A 22,826-nucleotide genomic window follows, 5' to 3' on the forward strand; every position below is an offset into this window, starting at 1 on the left:
TAATTGTCTTATATAAAGTTCCACCCAAGAGATTTGAGGTGGTTTACAGAAAAAAAAGGAAAGCCACTATGATAGAAAAAAAAAATGAAGAAATCAGAAGAATGGGAAAATAATGTTTGGGAAAGAAGATAAAGTCAGAAATAAGAATTGTTCAAAAATTTTGTTCTGTTTTTATGCACAGTAGCCACAGGTGGGCTGCAAAATAGTTTCTGATTTACTTAACCAAACTAACACACACACACACACACACACACACACACACACAAAGGAAGAAGGACACAATCAATTTTCAGAATAAATAAATTCAGTTCCTCCAGAATATTCTAGCCTTTCTTGGTAGTGTGTCTTTATAAAGGGAATGCTATATAATATAGTAGACCATGGTTTTACATAGATATATGTTTAGATATAGCTCACTTTGATCATTAATGAAGAGAAATACCAAAACGTTGTTTTATACAGATAAAAACAGTTTTCTTTATTTCAGTAAGCATTTATAAGGAAGTGACTATGAGCAGGGTACTGTTACCAGATGTTATGAAAGTTGTAGAGGTACATAAGATAGAGTTGGAAGTTTCTGCCTTAGTTCTGAACAACTCGAATGTTTTGCAAAAGGCTATGCAAAGTATTCTTGCAACCTGTAGCTTTTCAGAAAGTAGATCACTAAACTACAGGAAAGGAAAGCTTTTAAATTTCAAAAAGCATTCCTATTTTAATAAGGAGTTTTCAGAGAAAGCAAATGTGTGACCCATGGCTCTACATTTATTCAGCTTAAATGGGGAGTAGGAAATTGTTCTCTAAAATAAAATACAAAAGTAGACACATATAGTGACCAAATCCTAAACAAATAACCTGGATATTCCTTGTACTACCTGGCTCTGGAGCCCCCATGGGGAGGAAGAAGCCCAGGGGTTGGTGGGTCTTGGGGCCTCGTGGGACAGGCAGGTAAGTAATGAGACTGGGCAGGAATGAGAGTGATGCTGCTGTCCAGAGCCGGAAATCTTCCCCTCCAACGTACATCAGTGTTAATGTACTCATCAAAGCAATGTGAAGTTCACAAGGTTCAGCAGCTTAATTATGTCAGTGGGTAATACAAAATAGTAGTAAATTATTTTATTTTATTCATAGGAATTGCTAACAAAGCAATGCTTTTGACAAATGCCTACCCATGTCCCCAGAATAATATAGATTCAAAGTAGATAAAAGCACTTTTAAAAACATATATAAACACTTGCTTTTGGGGAAAGAAAATGCTGGACATCTATTCTATTTCTTAAATCTTATCAACTGCATCCAAATACTTTAAATTTTTACTAAAAAGAAAAATATAGATGTCCTGTGACTCTGGTACATTGTCACTAGCAAGTAAGCAATTGCTGACTGATTATGGGAATGAAGCCAGTATTGGTACATTTCAGAAACGTTTTCTTTCACTTCCATTTTCTTGGTGAATGAACAGGAGAAGGATGGGCTCTGAGTGCTGGAGCGGATTACCAGCGTTGGGTGGCATTGGGTTCTTAAAAAACCCAAAAAGGAAAATTTTTTAATTTGATTCTTATGACTTGAAATCATTCTTGATGTGAATGGTTCTTTCTTTACTTAACTGGGGACAGATTCAGAGAGGGAACATCCCATGCCAACCTCTGGTCTGTTGCTGTTTTAAAATGAGACTATTGTAGGCTGAGTTTTAATTAGAGAAGGGTGCTATCCACATTTTGGCTTCTGTTCCTATTCTTTCAATTTTTAAAAAAGACAATTTGACATCATCTTTAATAACTTATATTCCTTGCAAATCATGGCTGCTATTTGTTGTCTAAATTACAATTTGAAATTAGATATGCAGCTCCCATTCTATGTGAAAATACTCTGAAACTTTTTCTTCTCAAAGAGAAACTACTTTTATCCTTTAACTGCTCTACAAATGTTCTATTTTATTTGACTTGTGTTACACCGTGGAAACTAATTACCTTCTCAACAAAGAAAAAACAATTACAATAGACCAGATTCTCATGTCATTAGAAAGTGTCTTTTAATTTTCTTTTTTCATCTTTAGCAGAATCATTTCCTTTTGAAGAAAAAAAAAAGGCTCCAGCTCTGCAGACATAAATCCACATTTAAGAGAATATCTGTTAAATAAACAAAATCTAATGGGACACTTTTCTGAGCAATGTTTTTCTGTGGGCTAAAAAATGAATTTCTTTACACAAATGTGCATGGCTGACTCATACACTACGGTTCAGAGCAACCTTGAAGGTTTCATCTTTTTGTCTCCATGATGCAACTTGGGTCTTCACTTATGCATAAAGAAACCAAGGAAAAGATGTGACTTGAGTTTCCAAGTATTGTTTCTTAAATCAGTCCTCTCTATTCAAAGCTTTTGGTTTTGAATACTGAAATGGAATCTGGATGGAATGAAATTGTTACAAGAAAGGACCCTTGTATTTTGACGTAGAAGAGGCCAAATTATTCCCTGGATAACATCTAAATTTGAAACTAATCAGGTAGTGCAATTCTATTTTTTCTTCTTTTTCATTTATATGAAATGACTTTGACCCTGAGTTTGGCTTTATAATTAAAAGATTTGCTAAGTTAATTTTCTGCTAATATTTATTACTACAATACCCTCTGTTTTCAAATATGTGGTCTGGATTTTCCTGAATACAGTCAGCTTGAATATGGTCAACATATAAGAGAAAAAAGAGAATACAGGGACTTGGGACTTGAAGATAGAACAGTAAGATTCCCCAGGGACTGCAGAGGGAGTCTTGCCATTATTCTTGGCAGTGGGGAAGTGGTGGTGAGCCAGGAGTTGCTAGGGTGGCAGGTTCAGGAGGATTCCTACGTGGTGGAAGTCATCTCCTTGTATGAAAGTGACTCAGAACCTATGTGTGACCATAAGAGTCAGATGTGATCAGCACAGTGCAGTGTTTTTCAAGCCTATCTATAGCAATGAGATCTTTTTCTTAAGATAAAAATCTCTGCTAATGCCCAATGTTTAATGCAGACATAAGCAGGGCTACTCTGGTTGATTTGGGCTATCAGTGGGCTCCACATAAGCCCCAAGGCTTGGGAGAGTCATAATGATGAGCCGTTGGTTTAACAAATTGGGAAATCAGAAAGTCAACTCAATCCCTTACTCGCTGCCAGACCTTAGATGATCTAGTCTTTTTGAGTGAGTGAGTGAGTGTGAGTGTGTGTGTGTGTGTGTGTGTGTGTGTCTGTGTGCACGTGCATGTGTGAATTAATTCCTACCTCTCAGGATTATTGTGAAGATAAGAGATAATGCACATAAAGTGCTTAGCCCACTACCTTGCCCGTAGGTAGATATTCTGTAAACCGCATCTATTCTTGTTATTATCACCATCATCCTAATTATCAACACTACTGTTTACTGAGCCCTAACCATGTTCCAGGCTTGCTCTAAAGGGCTGGAGTGCATTAACTCTGTAAACTTACAGATAATGACACTGAAGCTTAGGGAGGCTAAATAGTTTATCCAACATAAATAATAAGTAGTGGAGTTGGATTTAAGCCCCCAACCCTGGATTTAATCCCAGAGCTCAGTTGCTTCTTATTAATAATAACCTACAGGACTCAGTGTGTACCTTTGTAGGTCACTATCTCATTATCTTAGTTCTGTGTATGTCAGGAGATTTATTGTATGAAACAAGAAATCTGGTGGTGTAGTCTAGTCTGAGTCTGAAGGCCTGAGATGGGGGTGGTATTTGGAAGCAGCATCAGCAATCAGTTCATCATGCTTGTAAAGATAGCAAAGCTTCTGGGTGGGATGGGACAGCCTCTCTTCATTTCAGTTCCCCTTTTGTGCTCTTTGTTGGAGAGTTAGGAGAGTAAACCAGGAAATACCATTGAATGTTTGGAGATCTTTGGGGATTCCATATACTATCCTTCGGCAGAATTGAGTCTCTTTTTCCTCCTTCACCATATCCAAAGTCATCTGCCTGATTGCCAAATCCATCCATAAATGAACCCCCTTTTAAAATCTAAACTTAGCTCCTACTACAACCTAAAATAGTGCTTCTGCCACAGTAAGACCATTCTCTTCACTGTCTCCTGAGACTGCTAGTTTATTCCCATCTCATTCATTCATCAAGAATTTGTTAATATTCTTCGTGCATAAACTACTTTGCTAACAGAGTACTTTTCAACAGAAGGAAGATCATTACAGCTTGCATTTATTAAGTTCTTGGTATGTGCACTTGTAATAATAGCCAGCATACACTGAACACTTACATGTGATGGGCACTGAATTAAACAGTGCACAGGATTTACTCTATTTTATTCTGTCCAATAACACTAGACTTTTTTTTTTGAAAATAGTCGATTTGTTGTTCTTATCCCTATTTTACAAAGGAAGAAATCAGGGTAAAGAGAGCAGGTGCCCGAGGTCACACATGGTAAAGGAGGGAGTCCATACTTTCATCCTGAAAATCTCTTTTAAATCCAAGGGTAAAGAGTGCTACACAGCTCTCAAGGAGCTTTAAGTTTGGTGGAGAAAATACAACCTATGCGGATAATGGTAACACAAGGCATAAGTTACAAGTGTCCTAATAATAAAGATGCATTTGGATGATATAGGAGTTACAAAAAATAGGGACCCCTACAGCCAGAGATCATCAGAGAAAGCCTGTGCAGGAGATGGGGTCTGACCCAGAATTGCTGGAGAGACACTTCATGTGTATTATCAGCAAAAGAAACAGAGCAGGAATGCATGAGTTGGTTTAGGGGAATAGGATTTAAGACTCACTTGGGGGCAGAGCAGGATATGAGACTTGTAAGGCAGATGGCTGTCAGGTCAGGGAGGGCCCAGAGCTGGGCATTCTTCTTCATTCACTTGGTGTTGCGGGGAAGGAACAAGGTAGAAACGTCAGGCAAGCTCAAAGTCTACGTGGGGAACTGGAAGCTAAAAGTCAGACCCAGATGAAGAGTAAAGAGCTTAAGGAGGTTAGAAAGGGAAACATTCGGGGGTGGGGTGGGGAACAAATGCAATTAATTTACCAGGAGTCAGTTTGGCTGGCAGCTGAGCTGTGATGTAGGAGCCAAAATGGGGACGTGGCCAAGGGAGACATGGCAGGGGGAGGCGAGGAAAGAGGCACAGTGACGCGAGGGCGTGGAGTTTTATTTTTGGTGGAAGGCTGCTCTGGGTGGTATGATCCTGGGATTTCTCTCTCATTCTCAGGGAAATTCTGAAAGTATTTCCATGATACTCGCCCTGGGTATGTGAAACAGGACCCACGTGGTGCCTGAGGGAGAGCTTAGCAGAGGCCAGTGGAGTTTAGAGGGAAGAAGGCTGCAGGCAGTTAGGAGGCCCCTGCATGTGCTGTCACCAGGTGTTGGTTCTGAGGGGGCTTTTGGGGGCTTCCTTGAGGCAGTAAACTCGGTAGTGATGTGGTAGCTAACTGACTCTGAGGCAGCAGTGTGTAGATGTCGCCCACCGCGGCTGTGGGCCCGCCAGCAAGGACAAAGGCCATGCCGCTGACGGAGAGAGTAGCTGGACGGTGGGCGGGTTTACGGCAACGACCAGATCAGTTTTAGGAACTGAGTGGACTCATGGGCAAGTCTTTCAGGTGACTACGTCTTGTGGGCAGTAGAAACCGCTGGGCAGGGACTCTGGAGAGAGCTGGGAATTGGGGTGTAGATGCCTTGAGTGCATGTGTGTGTGTGTGTATATAGATGGAGGCGGAATGGAGAGAGTGAAAGAAGAGACTTGGGGACAGAATGGGGATTTCCATACTGGGAGGACATGCAGGTGATGGAGGAAACAGCGGGATGGTCCCAAGGGTGGGAGGGCCCCTGAGTCAAAGGCTTTCCCAAAGGCAAGGAGGATCGCTCCCTCAGAGCCGGTCAACTACCACGGCATGTGCTGGGTCAACTGCGACAGCTTGGCTCCCAGGAGGATGCAGAAACAAGGAAAACAGCCATGAGCGCGGTTCTGGTAGCAGGCAGAAGGAACAGACTCTCGGCTCTTTGCTAGGAAGGGGCCTCTGCCTGCCCATATTCTCACACAAATTATAAACTTCCCTCCCGGTGTTCCTTTTCCATGCAGTTTTTCCTGACTATTCCATTCTTCATATAGTCCTCATTCCTTACAAGCCCAGTGCCCCCGGCCTGTGTGTACAGCGCCCTGCATTTCCTCTGGGGTGGAGCCTCCCACCCTGGCATTACCTAGCAGCCTCCCGCCCGCCCGGAGCTCGGAGCTGGGCCCCACGCTGGGCCCTGTGGTGCGCTCTTCACAGGGCAGCCAGAGAGACTGAAAAACGTAAATGGCATCATGCAACAGCCCTGTTTAAACCTGCAATGGCTTTCCATTGCCCTTATGAAAAGAACTTGGGCTCTTAGACTCCTGGCCCTAGTGTGGAGTCATGTCGTCGGCCCCGCCCAGCGCTCAGACTTCCTCTCCTCCGCGCCACTTGTCAGCACTGGCTGTTTGTGCGTCTCCAGGCCTGTGGCCTTCCATCCCTCCTGCTGTAAATGCCCTCTCCCAGCATCTCCTCAGGCTGCCTCTCCCTCACCTGCAGCTCTTACCCAAATAGCCTTCCTGTAGCGAGTCCCTCCCTGCCTGGACTCACGCAGTGCAATTTCCACGCTACGTCACCCTCTGCAGTGTCGTCACAGTGTCTTCTCTGTGGCACTTGTGAGGATTGAAATTGTTTGTTTATTGGGTTTGGGGTTTTTTGTCTTATTCTTCTTCCAACTGTTTATGAGTAGAAATTCTGTCTCGTTCCCAGCTGCATCCAGCACTGTAAGAGTTCCTGGCACACAGTAGGGGCTTCACTGATACTCCCACTGGCTGACTGGATGGAGGCTTTGGGGCACTGGTACCTGTGAGGCACGGACACTCTTTTCCTGTTCTGTTGTCATTCCTCCAAGTATGCCCTCCTGACACCTGCTCTATCAGACTCCCTGCTATGTTCTTTTTCATAAAACCTTGTTATTTCCTTCAAAGCACTGTCACTGTTTTTAATTATAAAAGTGTATATGTATTTATATTCTATCTCCCCCACTAGGCTGAGTTCCAGCAGGGAAGAGACTGTATACTATTTGGTCACCACTGTATACCCTGTGCCAGGCACATACTAGGGTGCTTTTGTATTCTATATTGAATGAATATTAAAATATTCCAAGCCCCTCCTAGATTTAAGTATAGGGTAGAATATGAAGAGAAAAAAAAAGCTGATGAAAGTTTGGTAGATCCCTCTCCTTGGGGGAAATTTAGATTTTTTTCCTTGCTACAGCTTGCATGTAGGCTACCCAACTGCTTGTATCTAGAGGAACACATTTGTATCCTTTTCTCCAACAAGACAATTTGGCGAAGGGGCTGGACCTAACCCCACCCGACATGGTGGTGGAGGAGACATCCTGGTGCTGCTCTCCAAGGTGGGTGGAGTGAAGGCAGCCAAGTGGGTCCCACCTGAACAGAGAGCCTGCTGGCCATCACTGGGAGGAAAGACAGCTCCAGGGGCCATGGCTGGGTGAATTTTAGCACATAAAGTCTGGCCATTTTTTTCTTTCGTCCAGTTCTATTGATGGAGATTTGTATAGTGTTCACGTGGTTCTTCTGTGAAAAGCTCCAGCTCCTAAAACGAAAACAAGAACAAAAAAGAATAGACAATATATCACATTTGCAAAAAACCCCAGCTAACTCAGACTTGTCAACAAGGCATTATGAGGTGCTGAATTCTCTAGAACGGGCGTTTCAAGCCAGCAGCAGACTGTGGTGTAGGCTCCAAAGATGAGCTTCACCATGTCTGTGATTCTTGTTCTCATTTGCAAAATGAATTAGCAGTACTTCTCTTTTATTTATGGGGCAAGGGAAGATTGGCATAACATTAGGTGAACTGAATTCTAACCCTGGATCACCATCAGCTGGCTGTGTGGCCTTGAGCAAACCAAAGTACTTCTCTGTAACTGAAAACAAAGGTGATGGCACATAACCCTGGACCCTAAAATGATTGCACAATTAGGTTTCTCATTTAATGTACCCTTCCTATGGTGGGCTGGATGCAGCCAAACTTCACACCCCAGCGCCCGTACCAGCAGAATCCCTTCTCTGATTTGCCGGGCCCGGTCTCCTAACTGAAACTCCAGCTCTGCCACCTGCTGCCTCAAGGCCTCACGTAAAGTCTGCAGTTGCTCAGCCTCTTCCCTGCAGGTAAATAATAGAAAACAATCACATTTAATAATCACCCCCAGATACAGTGTTTCATTGTCCCTCTCATAATACAGCTTCTTCCTTTGAAATTAAAAGAGAATGTCACCTTTATTTGTATCAGTTGCAGACATAGGTACATTACTAGGGCATGTTGTCTTTTTCTTAAAATGATTCTATTGCAGTATAATTTATGTGTCATAAAGTTCACCTGTATTAAGAGTACATTTCAACGAATTTTAACAAATTTTAATAAATTTGCCGCCAATTTGTATAATCACCACCATCCAGTGTTAGAACACTTCCATCTCCCCAGTAAGAACCCTCAGGCCCTTTACAGTTAAACTGGAGTCCCATCCCTTAGCCCCAGGCAATGGGTAACTAATCTATTTTGGGTTCACATTGTAATCTCTGTGAAAATAATGTAGATTTTCAAAACTCTAAGAACTGCCAGCGTTTGCATTTGCACGAGCTCCATTCACATTTATTCTTTAACATCCTTCTGGCAACACTCCTGACTGCCCCTCTTGTGACCTTCTGGAATAGCCCTGCCTTAAAGAATAAGTGTTCCTGTCTAGCAAATGGCTCTCACAGACTCCTACTGAGAAAGCAAGAACGAGACCATGAAACCAAAGGAAAAGCCTCTGATTTCTCATTAGCCCTGCTCCAGGGTGCTCATCTGTCCTGCCCTGATTACCTTCCTTGCTCCAGGTGTGTGAGCTGGTACTTTTATGGCTCCCTTAGATAATTACCTTTCCTCCTCTGACATGTCCCTGGAAAAGAGTGCCTGCTGTCCCGTAAGGTGCTGTTCAACTTCCTCTAAATGCTCCCGGAAACTCTGGCAAACCATCTTCATGGCTTCCATCTCGTGGACTGTGCACTGAGAACAATGAGAAAGAACTGAGAAGGAGTCCTCTCTGATTCACTGCAAGAGCTCACCACAGTGGAGCCTGCTTTCCCATGTCAACTCACCTGCTTGCAAAGAAGTCCTACTGCTACCATACAGGAAAGAGAATGAGAGCCCAGTCTTTGGGTTCTCAAAGCAACTAGATGCAGTTTGGCTGGGACAGGAAGAGGACAGTTGTTGAGTGGCCCTTGGGTGATGATCATTATGTCCTGAGGCTGGAAGGCAGTCTAGAGGACCAGGTGACATAGGGATGCAAGGATATAGACGGAAGAGAGGAGAGGGAAGGGCCAGAGTGGGGGCTTGTGCTTGAAAAAGCTGAGTCTTGTTTGACTTTGGTGCTGAGTACTGCCTCACGCTGAGTGTCAATAACACCCAACACATCTGTTCAGAAGTTATGTGTTTGATTACAGAAAATCTGCTTGGAATATTTTTTATTAGTCTTAGCCCTGCTTAGCCACAGTCCCTGGATGTTAAAATCTGCAGGATCAGCTCCGCCCAACTAACAAGCCCATCCAGAGCAAGGCAGGCAAAAGTTAGGCATCCTATACTCTTTAGAAGTCTAGAGGTTAGAATCATTTGAACTCAGTCTACCCTCTCAATGCTGCTCCCCTTTGCTCCTAATGTAAGTCATCTTTTAAATCTTACTTTTTCCCTAGAACTGTGCTTTTGCCCTGGCTTCCTAATTTAAAAATATTCTTGCAGCCCCTGAGAATTCCAGAGCTCTCCACACATAATGGCTCTGTCCAAACCCTTGCACTAGGAGACTAGACCAAACTCTAGCATGGCCGCCAGCAGCACAAGGCTATGTCCCCAGGATGACCTTAAAGCCTCCACCTCTGCCATTAAAAAACCTGCTTGAGAAAGCCAGGAACATTTACTGTCTGGTTGAGCCAACACCTGACACAGGCCTCCGTCCCTTATTGGAGTATTTACTAACAGGGGCTTACAACTGTGAGTATGTATCTCTTACAACTCCCTCTCTCAAGGACCTGAGAGCCATGCCTTTGAAATGCAATCATCTGGAAGGCTACAGACTCTGTCTCCCAGTCTCTGTGGGGACATAGAATCTCAACTTCCATTATTGCCAGCTCGCAAACACAGCTGGCCTAATGGCACTTGCATGGAATAGCCCTTTGTAATTTTTCTGTGGCTCTGACTCTGCTGAGCTCTTGCTCTCCATTCTCCCTCATTCTCTCTTTAAAATGTCCAAATCACCTCTACACAAATCAGACTGGAGCTCAGCTCTCTCCCCTACTGTCAGTAGTTGCTGGAAAAAGTCTATTTTCACTGCTAACGAAATGTCCACTGTTTATCTTTGACACCCCAAAGCCCAGTCCACTTTTGGGGCACTCTGATGATCTGCTGAGTTCTTATGAGCTATCCATCTGATTTTGCAGCCTAGGTTGGATCATGCTTTGAATAGACCCATGATCCAGAGCCCCAGGGTCACTACTCATCTGACTTTGAATGATATTGATGCTTGTTGGACCCTAAAGCCATCTCTAGCAGGCCCACATGTTTGGACCTCCTCCGAAATCAGTATGGCACTATCTTTCTCCCCTTTATTCTTGCTAACAAGAAGACTTGGAGGCAGCAATGTGTCTGAATAAAAAACTACATTTCCAGCATCCTTTGCAGATAGGATGGCCAACAAGAGGGAAGCAGAAAGCGTGGTTTAGGCCTTCCGTGAAGCCCTTGTAAGAAAACTGATTTCTCCGGATGGCCCCTTTTAACCTTCTCTTCTTCCTCCTCCCACAGAGACCAGCCCTACAGCTAGGTTAATTTCTCCAGCCCTGCTTCTAGGAAGCCCCAGATTTTTTACCCTTCTCCCAAAAACAAAATAGCCAAGATCCTAGCAGCCTGATTGCTATTTTTATCAGAATTGTCATAATGGAAATACTTTCCTAAGAGTAATATTTTTTGCAATCAAAACTTTCCATAATTTTGTTTCAAGAGTTTGGTTTTTATTCTCTTGTCTATTTTTTATACTGAATAACATATTTTGCATAGTAAAGCTTTCGAATTACCCTTGCATCAGTGTGAATGAACCAGTTAGGGAAGTCTTCAAAGCATTACTGATGTTGGCAAGAGTGCTTGAAAGATGACTAGAATATAGCTCCTAAAACTAGAAAAGATCTTGGAGGCCATGAAGGGCTTCTTATATAGATAAGTGCTCCTACACAGAATGCTTAGTTAACTTGTCTGTGGTCAAAAAGTGGCAGTCAGATCTCAAACCCAAGTCTCTTGGTTCTTTTCTTTTCTTCCAAAATCTGAGTCACAGTGTAGGTGGACACATGGAGAAGTTATTTGTCCCTCAGGAGCGAGCTGTTTGAGTTTCTAGTAGATTCCTATAAGGCAGGGGTCCTCAAACTTTTTAAACAGTGGGCCAGTTCACTGTCCCTCAGACCGTTGGAGGGCTGGACTATAGTTAAAAAAAAAACAAAAAAAAACTATGAACAAATTCCTATGCACACTGCACATATCTTATTTTGAAGTAAAAAAACAAACGGACAAAAACACCTGCATGTGGCCCGAGGGCCATAGTTTGAGGACACCTGCTATAAGGCAACCAAGAACCATTAACTGGTTCAAATTCACTTCAAAATTCTAGGTACAGTGAAGCCAGGGCCATGGAAATATGTCACTAAAGTAAGCTGAGCATCATAAACATTGAATTTCATGCTCATCTGGTTATTTGGGGGTAACCCACTGTTATCGAAAGGTGTAAGTGGAGGCTGGATTTGGGAATAATTGATGAAATGTTTTTGTTCTCTGAGAAGGGAGTGATGTGGAAGATTCTGAAACGCTGCCATCTTCTGGTCATTTGGAAATACTAAAAAATACATTTTAGCCCTAGAACAGGTATAGAAATCGTTTCAGAATCTCTAAATAAGAAGAGAAAAAAAGGAATGAAATCATATCATTTGCAGTCACTTGGATGGAACTGGAGACCATTATCCTATGTAAAGTATCTCAGGAATGGAAAACCGAATATCATATGTTCTCGCTGGTCAGTGGTAACTAAATGATGGGCACACGCAGGCACAAAGAGATGTAAAGGTCACTGGAAACTAAGAAGGGGGAAGGCTGGGAGGGGAGGTGTGGAATGTAGACTTACCTGTTAGGTGCGATGAACACTATTCTGGTGACGGACACACCAAAAGCCCTGACTTTAGCATTATGCAAGGTATCCATGCAACAAAAACATTTGTACATCCTTAACATTTTGAAATTTAAAAAAAAAAGGAGAATGCTCTGAACACTTTTTTCCCAATATAAAGGCTTGATGATAACCCAAATACAATGCAAGATCTTCTCTACTGACCCAAACCCATTAAAACATCATCAATGAAAAACAATAAACTTTTACTTTGAATTGGCTCATACGATTTCGTAAAATTTGCATGTTTTCCTTTTCCTTTAAACCTAAATCATAAACATTATAGAGAAATTGTATATTATTCAGAAATTGTATTTCTGATACATCTCATTTTTTTCTAAAAATATTATTTTTGAATTAACACTTTAAAAAATGAACACTTTTTAAACAATTAACAAATTATTCTGAGGAATTAACTTATATATATATATATAAGAATTTAATTAAATCAAGAAACCATTATCATAGATAGCCTACAGACTACAAAAATTGCATTTACCAATTAGCCAGCTAAGTGTTTCTCTCCAGTGTTACATACCACTATGTAAGGGGGTTAGGTGGGGATGTTTTTCTGAGTCTTCAAGTCTTTTACCTAAAATTACTCTCAGTTTCAACATCTGCTTGGCCCCCCATTCTTGTGTAAGAGATGTTATCTATCTTTGCCTATAATCTTCACTTGGTCCAAAACCTATTTTCTGTTGATTTAATTATAAAGATTTTTTCTAACTCCAGCTAGCATCTAACTTAAAGCCGTTTTTCTCCAGAACATTTTTCAGGCTTTACAAACCCAGGCTCACTCACAGTAGATACCGCTGCATGTCCCAACCTTTTCCTCTTTGTTTTTTAAGTAGCCTCCTCTCATGGAGGAATGCAATCCCTTATTTCCATGTGCTTTCCCGCATATGTGCGTGTGCACATGTGTGTGCCTGCATCTGAGTACAAATATGTACGTGTATATGTGTCTGTGTTTTGATTGTTTCCTTTGGATGTATGTTTCTGGTTCTTTGGATCTAAACAAAGAGAAATACATTGTCATGTACTAAAATCTTATATAGTGTCTGTTTCAGCAGGTGTATAATGCCAAATCAATTGAATATAAAAGTACCTCCTTTTCTGCAACATTGCAAATTCTCAGAGGAGAGAAGGCAGAGGCAATAAATAAGAGACAAGGTATCAGAAGCTATGAGATGGTGGCCCTCACACTCATTCAAACTGCTACTCATTTAAAACCAAGTCTGAATCCTAGCACTCTGGGAGGCTAAGGCGGGCGGATTGCTCAAGGTCAGGAGTTGGAGACCAGCCTGAGCAAGAGCGAGACCCTGTCTCTACTATAAATAGAAAGAAATTAATTGGCCAACTAATATATATAGAAAAAATTAGCCGGGCATTGTGGCACATGCCTTTAGTCTCAGCTACTCGGGAGGCTGAGGCAGGAGGATCGCTTGAGCCCAGGAGTTTGAGGTTTCTGTAAGCTAGGCTAATGCCACGGCACTCACTCTAGCCTGGGCAACAAAGTGAGACTATGTCTTAAATAAATAAATAAATAAATAAATAAATAAATAAATAAATAAATAAATAAATAAAATAAATAAAACCAAGCCTGAGGATGGCCGTTGTGCATAATGGGCTGCAAAATCTCTCTATTTTCTGTACAAGTGCTGATGTGTCATAGTGTCAAATCAGGAGGGACATCTACTTCCAGCTGCCAAATCTCTCCACCCCGCTGGGGCTACTCAGGCCCAAGGCCCTCTCTCAACATGAGGCAGGAGGAGTGGAAAGAGCTCTGGTCCACACTGGGAGCTGGTTCAGGTTTTATCTTTTGTCCCTATTCTAAATGACATCCTTACCTTGTACCTGGCTCCGCATTCCTGTGCCTGAGTGTCCCCAGCGCTGTTTCTCACTCTTCCCAGTCTGCCCTCAGCACAGAAGCTGCCGTCCTACCTGCTAATCCACTCCAGGTGGCACATGCCCACTTGCTCTTTCAATCCCACAACCAAACCTCTACAAACTCATAAGGACACCTCCAGAACCTCGTAGGTCACCAGACTTTCCACACTGACAGTCTTACGAGTCTGTGCTATTGACCTGCCATGCTCTCTGGACACCACGTTTTGCCTGGTGAGTTAGATGTCCCCTTGGCACCTGCAGTGAGGCCCACCCCAGCTGCTCTCAGCACTGGTGCCTCGGTTGTCGGCACTTCACTCATGTCAAATAACCTCCTCAGGTAGGAGGTGTTTGCAGTTTGTGCCATGGGAGGCTGTGCTAACTCTTTTACTTTTTCACTGTGGTCATATCACTGAATAAATGATAGTCTAATTGAGCACCAAGATACAGCTGTTGCCATAGATACCTGATTATAATATTGGAGATATATTAAGAGATGGTGCTTCCCAACGACAATTTGATGCACTAGATTTCTAGCTTCTCAGCTTATAGATATGTGTTTGTTATTTCTCTTCTTAACACAATAAGTAAATGATTTATATTGTTTTTAAGAGTGGTGACATAAACAGAAACTAGATAGTATCTTATTATGGAATAAATATCTGCAGGATCTACACTAAAAGAATGACATTAGATATGTCTAAACGGACCATTTCTTCTGGAGTTTTTAACCCAATTTTGATTTGTGCAATTTTATTATTTTTAACAAAATGTAATACTAAATATGATCTAAGTTGTATATCTTTGTAAAGCTTAAAATGTAAATTAGAAAAATAATTCTTTTAAAGGATATCTATTTCTATATTAGATATCTATTTCTATCTTAGAAAACCCAGCTTTCATCATGGAAATTAACTACCTAATTCTAGGATTTAATATTTTTTCCTGTACAGCCTCTCAAATGTCACCTTCTCCAGCTATCTTTCATCCTTAACATTTTTCCCATATGAACTATGTGATCAAGTAAATGTTTATTCCCTTAGAGCTGAGTTTTTCAACCTTGAAACTATTAACATTTTGGGCCAAATAATTCTCTCTCATGGTGGCTGTTCTGTGTATTGTAGGACGTTTAGCAGCATCCCTGACCTCTATCCACTTGTTGCCAGTAGTAACCACCCCCCTCCAAGTTGTGCCAGCTAAAAATGTCTGCAAACATTGCCAAATGTCACCTGGGAGGTGGGAGGTAGGAAATTATTCCCAGTTGAAAACTGCTGCCTTAGAGCCTTTAAAATCCCTCAATAAATGATGATGATAATGACAATTGTGGTGGTCATGGTGACGATGGTGACCCCGCTATTCTCCAGCACTTGAACCTAAGTCTTTTGATCCTCCAGAAAGATCCCTGCCATACATTAGATTTGTTCTTTTCTTCCACTGAGCTTTTGGGTAATAAACCCAGAATTGATTTCAATGCCTAAACAAAACTTTCTCTTACTAGTTCAGCCTCATTAATGGCTCATTTTAAAATATTCTAAAAACCTAGGAGTCTTGCAATTTGAAAAAAACGATGTGGTGAATATTTAACCTTTCATGTAATCACTTTGTTTATATTACATTTGTGTAGATTTCTATGTGTTGAAGGACCATGTAGTAAGTTGCTTTATCTTTCAAATAATCACTTTGTGACATCAGAGCTACACTTTGATAGATTTCGATATTTTAAAGCTTGATACTTCTTTGCCAGCAGCGTAGTGTTCAAGAATGTAGTGTTACCGGAATTTGAATTGGAATCTGGACTTACCATTTACTAGTTAGGAGGCATTAGGAAAATGATTTAAATTCTCTCAGTTCTAGTTCCCTCATCCATAAAAGAGGAAGAAATTGGCACATATTAGGGACCTAATAAAAATTTATGGGATGGATGAAAGGGAAGGTTAAATGACAGGAGTGGTAGCATAGGCACTCATTAAATATTAAAAGAATGGGAAGGTAACCCACAGGTGCTAAACAGTAGGTGCTCAGTAAATCATGATCCCTCCTCACTTTCCTTTGAATACTTGCAGGTCTACATTGTCTATACCTCACCCACCCCACCTTCTGAACTTTCTATGCATGTAGTCTCACGTGTGATCATCTTAATTGTTTAATCAATGGCTAGCCTTGAAGGCCGAGATCATTTCTCACTTTGAGAACTACTGAACACTTGTTGGTTAATGAAGGGTTGAAGGAGGCTGGGGTCATGGTAACCCCATGGTCCTGGTAACCCCAATATCCACTTTTACACAAGCTTGGCAAAGGTAGACCAAAAGTCCCTCTATTTGACATGAAAAGCTCTAGATTCAATACCTGAACAATAATTAAAATGGCAACAAAAATTGATACTAAGAGAAACACGCACGCAATTAACATTACCCAGAGCTTTCTATGTGCCACACGTTGTGCTGAGTGTCTGAGTGGGTCGAGTGCTTTACAAGGTTTACCTTGTTTAATGCCAAAACAATCCTGCGTCAGTGGCATGACTACTCTGCCTATTTTACAGAACAGGCCCAGAGAGATTAAATGGCTGTGCAAGATTATACAGCTGAGTGAATTTCAGACACAGAACTTCTCAGCTAGACTGAACTGGAAATGAGGCACAGATGCATTAATGTTTAACCCTTACACATATGAGTTTTTCGTTCTATGCCTTAGCTTTCCCTTCTTTAAAATGGGAATTAATAATAAAATTTGCTTTCCTTACTTCAAGAGGTGATTGATTGGAAGCGTCAAATGAGAAGAAATTTATAAGACTCTATCATAAACAACAAAGCACTCTACAAATGTTACTCATGATTAAAAATAGAAGGGTATGCCCTGAGACCTCGTGTTCAGAAAGGAAGGCTGTCCCTGTGGTGCTCATCATTGGTGCATCTAATCTGCCTTCCCACCTTTGCAGAAGTAGACACTTACGGAACAGAGCTCCCTCACCGCCGTGTCCTGAAGGACTTTCAAAGTCTTCATGAACTGGGCTTCCGGGTGATCAGTATGTGAGTATAGGCAATGCCTATGGACTGAGGGTGCAGGGCCAGAGCTTTGCCTCTCACCGGGACAGTGACAATAGTGACAACAGCAGACACAACAGTGGGCAGGAACAGCATGGCAGTCGCCCCCTGGGTAGCTACTAGGGAAGCCTGTGTCTAGAGAGACAGATTTGGTGAGGGGCTGGGGTCCATGCATCGAGGCCTTGGGACTTGGGACTGGACAGAAATGCCAGGGCCTGGGCTCACATGTAGATGTTTGAATGGAAGCATCCTTGAACTGTCTTTCTTCTGCCCCCAGTCTCGGCCCTGTGGTAACAGGGTCACACATAGTACATTCTAAAGATGTTCCCTTAGAATCAGTCCCCAAGGCCACAGCGCTCCGAGCAGCTGACACCAGATTGGAGGACATCTGGGTTGTCACAGACCTGGAGCTGCCCGTGTTTGAGTCAGCGTTTGGACGAAGGTTTTCCAGCCCAGCTTCTGTCCTGGGGGGTATGTGACCCAAAGCACTACACCTTGGCTTCACCTGGGCATTCTCTCCAGGCAGTTTATGGAGGTGGGGAGTGGACTTTTCAGATGTGTGAACAAGGTCAACCATGTAGGGCATGACTTCACTGTGCTTGGGGACAGGCTGGGGTGGACTTTCTCCTGCCAGTAAGGTGTTGGTGTCAGGACAGATTCTGTGGCTTTCCTCTTCCCTCGGGGCCTCAGAGTCAACGTGAGGGAACTTGCCTGGAGCGTGGTCATTTCCAGGTGACCTGTGAGACTCACAGCGGTGGCTTTGCACGTGCATTTCTCCAGCTCCCTTGGGCCTCGGAAGCCCGTCCTTCATTTTTGCGATGTGGGTTGCTATAAATCCCAAAGGACGATCACATTTAGGGGTAACTGTGGCTCCAGTGACCTCGTGTTCAGCATGGGGTGTTGGCAGAGGCAGCTGCAGATGGCTGTCTTTCCTTGGGTGCTCTCCTCCAGCGGAGGTCTTGGCAAGGGCCAGGTCTGGGGTCAACAGCTCTGGTGACCCCTCCATGGCCTCAAGCTGAGACTCTTCCTTTGTCACAGATATTGAGGCCTTTTCTTCCAAGACGCTCCAGTCTTGGCTTGAAAACGACGTGCTCATCATACTCCTGGAATCAGACTCGTCCGACTCGTGCTGGCCGTCCTGGGCTGGCAGGAGGCTGCGGCTCAGATCCCTCGGTTTTGCACCCGCGTTCTCGGCAGGACGCTGGCTGCTCGGCAGGGACAGCGTCTGCAGGAGAAACCAGGACAAAGGGAAGTGGGTCAGAAAGTGAGGGAGGCGATAGGTTTAAGGAGATTGTTTTTTCCTTCTTGTCCTCACCATTCATTCAGGAGTCAGACGACAAGGGCTATAAACTCAGGCTTCACATCAGTTTGCTACTTTCCCCAGGACCTTGTCTCTAGGACACTCAGCTTCCTTGCTTAGAAAATATCAAAGAAAATAAAAAGGAAAGGAAGGCTGAGCTTCCTGGCACCGTGTCTCATGGACGCCATCATCCTCTACCCCTTGGGCGTATGTGGCATGTGTCTTCTCAGCCTTTCCAGTTGTGGCGGGCACTTTAAGCTTATCTTTCTTTCTGAGTCAGCCATGTAGGGGGCAGGTGGCTGATAGGGCTGAAGTGGCCGTGAGGGATGGGCACCTCCTACCTGCAGGGGCAGTGGCTCCGGGGGCTCCTCCAGGAACCCGCTGCTGTCAGACTGGCAGCTGTTGGCTCTGTCCACCCTGGCACCTGCGGAGGGAAAGAGGCCTTGAGGTTAGTGAAGTGGACATGCGCTGCCAGCAGGACTGGGATCAAGCCCTCCAGGTGCCTGCTGGGCCACAGACCCTTGGTGAATGCCCCCTGCAGGGAAGTATAAAAAAATGAGGGAATTCCCAGGATAGATCTTTCTCAATTGTCAGAGAGCTGCATCGCTTTAAAAAAAAGAGTAAAACATGAAAAGAATAAAAACATGAAACAAAGGAAGGGGAACCAACATCTCTTAAAACTAAATAACATTACGGTTGTGAGATGAATCTTTACTAAGCGGAAGAAGATCCAGAAGGAATCTTAAATGCCTTAAATGCCACACTGATAAAACAATTAATAGAGATTTTTTTGTGTGTGTGCGTGTGTGTGTACATTTTAAATATATTTTGGATAAGAATCCCTTACTAGCTTCAGTTGGGCTATTTATATGACGATAATTCTGTACTCATGTTTTAGACCACTCTTGTCACCACGAGAGGCTAGGATAGGCAGAGAAAGAACAATGTTATGTGTGGGCAGGTCATGACTTTGCGAACATGAGCATCTTGAAATAATAAATCTATAGCTTCGTACATTAGTATTGTGTTATATATTGTGGGGTGGGGGAAAATAGGTTGCTTTACTCTGCTGAAGATTACACTATGAGATTTTTTTTCTTATTTAACCACTTCAGTATGGCTTTCACTGGCAGCGAAACCTTGCCCACAGCCGGCACTCATAGTCCGCATGAGAGTTTGTGCTGTGCATTGACGACGAATCCGTTTTGCTCTTGTGTGATGAGGAAAGCTTTAAAGCACTGAAAGGTTGTTTTACTTTACAGGCACCTTTACTTGTAATGTAATCAGAATAGGTAACATATACATATATGTTTCCATTATGTTACTTTTAAATGTTCACAATTTTATTTTGATAAATGAAAAATTAGAAAAGTCAATTCAAAATTATAGTTTTATTTCATTCATATCATAAAGAAATAAGGCAAGTTTTTGAATATTACAATACATTTTATTCTTTGATATGATAAATTTCGAAGCATGGGGCTACACATAGGCCAACATTACATTGTTTACAACAGTATCTAGTACTATGCCTTTTATTATTTTTTGAGCATACAATATATCTTCTTAATGGATTTTTCCTTTTTGTTTTATCACTACTGTGAGGTGCTGGAAAATGTCTTTCTCTAAAACGCATGAGATTTTCTGACACAGTACAAGGGTTGTATTGCCTCGATTTGGAGTACTGTTGTAGAAGTTTTGTTATTAATGCTAAAGTCGACGCTCGGCCGTGCGCCTTCATATCACGGCTGTTGGCTAAAGTAGCTGTGTGCGTTCATCTCTGTCTATTGACTATATATAGTCAACACTCGTACCGAAGTGGTTAATGAGAAATGCTTTCAGATATACCACAGTATAGGCTAGAAGAGGAAATCTCTTAGGAGGAAGGGAGTTGGAATGTAGCCTCCTTAGAACATAACAAGCAGAGCAGGGAGCCCTATTTGTTCCAGGAGAAGACTGGACACTGGCTGGGAAGTGGGTTGAAAGGAAAAAGCTGATTGATGATGGGTATAATGCTTGGGTATCTGGTACCTAAGTGAGAAATAGGGGATTTGCCTTTGTTTGAATGACTAACTGCTGAAGAAGAATTCAATGGGGGAAAAGGGATCGCAGCCTTTGCTTAGGTCTCCTGAATCAACCTCGAAGGACAGCTCCACTACCAAGAGCAGCAGCTCCCATCTCCCATGGGCCTGGCACCCTCCACACTTAACTGTCCATGTGTCCAAGCAAAGACAACAAGACAGACGCAGTCCCCGAAGTGGCCCACGCAGCTCACACCCCAACCACTTCATCCTGAGGTCCAAGTGAGGAGAAAGAGGCTCTACTTTATAGAATTAAAAATTATAAACCCTTTAATTAAGCTTTAAACAAAATTAAAAGCTAAAAATCAAAGGATATACATTTTTTAATAGCTGAATCCTAGAAAGATCAAGGCACTTTGAGCAAAATGTTGAGAAAACAATGTCCTTGACCTAGCCATTGCCTCATTAAGGTTGAAATATGGAAAATATTAGCTAGTTATAGACCTCAATGAGACTTCTGCTTCTGGAAAGCTGGAGTAATAGGGACTAGATATTTTCCCCCCATCTGAAACAACTAAAAAACTAGACAAGAGTCATGAACAAATGGCTTTCAAGACAATGGGCATCAGGCAATTAAAGAAGGCGATCGCTGGTAGGAACAATGATATGACCCCCGTAACTATGCAGCTTACTGTCGTGAGAGAGTTTACAGGCCTCAGCATGGGCAGGGGGGACTCAGGCAGAGCCTGGCAGACTCCTGACGCTAAGCAAGCAGAGTTAGGAGTCTGGAAAGACTGAGTTAGCTAGAGCTGCAGGGCAGAGTAGGGGAGAGGAGGGAGCTGCACAGAGACAGAATTCTGGCTCTAGGGTCTCAATCTTGAGTATTCAGCTACGTAAGGATCAGCTCATGCATGTGAGAAAATACCAAAGACAGAGTGAAGAACCATCAGAAATGACCAAGAGAAACAGTGCCCAGTACTACTGCAGGGCCTGGAATAGGGAATGCTCCCACTAATCAGACTGCAAAATCTTATAATTCATAGAACATTGGAGGGTAGAGTACTCAGAAGAGTCTTGCCTCAGGAGTGGGGAATAATTAGCTCTAGAAGGACCACTGCTCTAGCCCCACCTAACAAAGTCTTAAAAGCAAGACCTGAAAAAATCATATTGTTTCCAAGTAACTTAATTTTGTCCCCAACCTACGGTCAAGAGTATTTATAGGTATACAGTAATATCTAGCACCCACAAGGTCTGGCATCTAACAAAAAATTTCAGGCTTGCAAAGAAGCAGGAAAATATGACCCATAATGAGGAGAAAAATCAATACATTGAAACAAACCCAGAACTGACACAGTTGTTAGAATGATCAGATAAGGGCAGCAAAACACTTATTATGACTATATTCCATATGTTCAAAGAGCTACAGGGAAGATGCAATATGTTAAGTGGAGATATGCAAGATACTAAAAAAGAGATGAACGTCTAGAGATGAAAAGGACAATGTCTCAAGTAAAATTTACACTGGATGGGATTAGAGAGTGCAGAAGAGAATATTAGTGACATGAAGACATAACCATAGAAGCTATCCCAAATGAAACACAGAGATTAAAATATTTAAAAAATGAAATTGCATGCATGAGCTTGGGACAACTCCAAGATACAAATAATTGGAAAACCCCAAAGAAGAGGGGAAGCATTTGAAGAAATATTTCAATGAAAACTCTGTTTCAAGAAGTCCAACAAACTCCAAGCACAAGAAACATGAAGAAAACTATATACAGAGGAATAGGAAAATCAAATTGTTCAACACTAATGATAAAAGCAAACCTTAAAATCATCCAGAGGAAAAAGAGTACTATGTATCAAGTTATCAAAGACAATAATGGCAGCAGATTTCTTATTAGAAATCACACAGGAAAATAGTTGAGTACTATCTTTAGGGTACTGAATGAAAAAATTGTGTGGGTAGGAATTAACTATTTTATGTATTATCCAAATATTTTTTAAAATATCATTGACTATTTTTTTTTTTTTGAGATAGAGTCTTGCTTTGTTGCCCAGGCTAGAGTGAGTGCTGTGGCGTCAGTCTAGCTCACAGCAACCTCAAACTCCTGGGCTCAAGCAATCCTCCTGCCTCAGCCTCCCGAGTAGCTGGGACTACAGACATGCGCCACCATGCCTGGTTAATTTTTTCTATATATTTTTAGTTGGCCAATTAATTTCTTTCTATTTATAGTAGAGACAGGGTCTCGCTCTTGCTCAGGCTGGTTTCGAACTCCTGACCTTGAGCAATCCTCCCGCCTCGGCCTCCCAGAGTGCTAGGATTACAGGCGTGAGCCACCGCAC

This window comes from Microcebus murinus, chromosome 9, assembly GCF_040939455.1.
Source record: "Microcebus murinus isolate Inina chromosome 9, M.murinus_Inina_mat1.0, whole genome shotgun sequence".
NCBI lineage: Eukaryota > Metazoa > Chordata > Mammalia > Primates > Cheirogaleidae > Microcebus > Microcebus murinus.